A 2,154-nucleotide genomic window follows, 5' to 3' on the forward strand; every position below is an offset into this window, starting at 1 on the left:
CTCATCGACCTCCTTCATGGACATCCGACCACGGGAGACAGCAGCCATGGTGAGGTATCAGCTGTGGCGGGGGTCACAGGCAGCCATCATGTTTTTGGCATCGAAGACCTGCTGGGTGAGTTTGGGCACTGTGAGAGCTTGCTACTACTGGCTTCCACGGCTGGTGAAAGGGGCAAAGGCAGGCATAAAGAAATCGAGACATGGGAAGGGAACCATATTGACTGCCAACTTGTGGAGGTCAGCACTGAGCTGGCCACGGAAGTGGAGGCAGGCAGTGACACCTCTCATTGAGGCTGGCTGAGACGAGGTAGTTCAGATCCCAGTAGGTTGGTGTGGTCAGCTTCAGAGTGTGGAAGCAGATATCCTAGAGGGCCTCGTTGTCAATGCAATAGGTCTCATCGGTGTTTTCTACCAACTGATGGATGGAGAATTGTAGGGCTCGACCACAGTGTCATATAACTTGTATGAAGGTACCACACTGAAGGTGTTCATGAAGCAGTCCGGATACTCTTCTTGGATCTTGCTGATAAGGAGAGTGCCAATTCCAGAGCCTGTGTCCCAGCCAAGTGAGTGGGTCAGCTGGAAGCCCTGCAGGCAGTCAAAGCTCTCCGCCTCCTTCCATACCACATCCAGGAACGAATAAACCAGCTTGGCTCCCTGTGTGTAGTGGCCTTTGGCCCACTTGTTGCCTGCCCCAGATGGATCAAAAAGAAAGTTGTCTGGTCTAAAGATCTGGCCAAAATGACCTGAGTAAACAGAGTCCATAGTCCCAGGTTCTGCATCCACCAGGATGGCACGAGGAACATATTTGCCACCTGTGGCTTCATTGTAGTACACGGAGATGCAGTCCAGCTGCAGGTTGCTGTCCCTGTGGTAGGTGCTGGTGGCATGTTCATCACTGATCACCTCCCAGAACTTGGCACCAATCTGGTTGCCACAGTGACTGGCTTGGATGTGCACAGTTTCCCTCATGGTTAAAATTTAATTTTTTTGCTCGGCACAAAGTGTGCATGGAGCAAGAAAATATGTAATTTTTTTTCTCTGCTAGTCGCAGGCTGAAAGGATGGAATGCGCCCCAGAGGTTGGAGCAGTGAGGTGCGAGCACCGTGGCAGGAAGGCTCTGAGAGCTTTTCTGTTCTTAAAATCTCAGAGAGACAGTGTCCAAATAGGACTTGAATGGAAGACTACCTAATATTGCCAGGTTCCATAGACATTTGGTTCCTTTGTTTGCCCTGAAACAGTCAGCCAACTTTCTCTACTCCCTCCTATAGGAGAAGTGAACTTTTTCTAAATGCCAAGGGAAGAGATGGCCCTGACACGTGAAGTCCAATGTATAGCCGCATCTTCCCACTTAGACCAGAAAAAGCCTCAGCAGGATCTCGGCGTTTTGGAATCTGTAGTCTCAGGAAACAATGTAGCACAATTAATCAGTCTGGAATGTTTAAGCATACAGGGCACAAGTAAAACCATAACTGGAAATTAATATATAGATACACATAAATGCATACATTTTAAATGAAATAGGAAACATTTACAAATATATCATCAACATATAAATAAATAGAAATCAAAATATAAATATTTATACATACAACATTGTAGCACTGTCTGCCAGTTTGTGGTGGTGCCTTTGCATGCAAGCAAGAAAAAATTCATATAGATTATAAATAATAAAATATAGATCTTATATGTAATAACACAAAAATATACATTTATGCATACATACATAAATACATATTTGTATAAATATGCATGTAATAAACATAATGCAAACACACACACACACAGACACACACACACACACATAGTCGCACTTATGGTTATACTAAAGGCCATAGGGCTAGTTTTTCACCTACTGGCAGGGAAGGGAACCAAAAAGGCAACAGTAATCTTTCCCTGCAATTTCTAGGTGACCCTACACCTACAGCAAGCACTAAGCCAGAGAATTTTAATCAGAGCAGCCCGAATTCTGTCACCTTCCACTGGGAGAGTTGTTTACTTTCACAGATGTGTCAATCAGGGTAGGTGCTTTTCCTTAGAACACCTAAGGTAAGTGTATAAAATGATGTCCCTGTATATCTGGGTAGAGAAAGGTCTTTCTGCAAAGAGGAAGAAAGGCTAGATCTGAGCCTTCAGGATGCCCTGGGGTCAGTG

At 45.0% G+C, this 2,154-nt stretch overlaps 2 pseudogenes across 1 annotated transcript; one reads left to right on the forward strand and one right to left on the reverse strand.

Annotated features, from left to right (window-relative positions):
- Window positions 1-1,121, reverse strand: LOC105500268 (annotated as a pseudogene). The gene has a single exon (XR_001000006.1). The product of XR_001000006.1 is annotated as a tubulin beta-7 chain pseudogene (transcript).
- A 185-nt stretch (window positions 1,122-1,306) lies between these two features.
- Window positions 1,307-2,154, forward strand: part of LOC105500269 — a 6,168-nt pseudogene continuing 5,320 nt past the window's right edge.

The sequence above is a fragment of the Colobus angolensis genome, unplaced genomic scaffold (assembly GCF_000951035.1).
Source record: "Colobus angolensis palliatus isolate OR3802 unplaced genomic scaffold, Cang.pa_1.0 Scaffold654, whole genome shotgun sequence".
In the NCBI taxonomy this organism is placed as follows: domain Eukaryota; kingdom Metazoa; phylum Chordata; class Mammalia; order Primates; family Cercopithecidae; genus Colobus; species Colobus angolensis.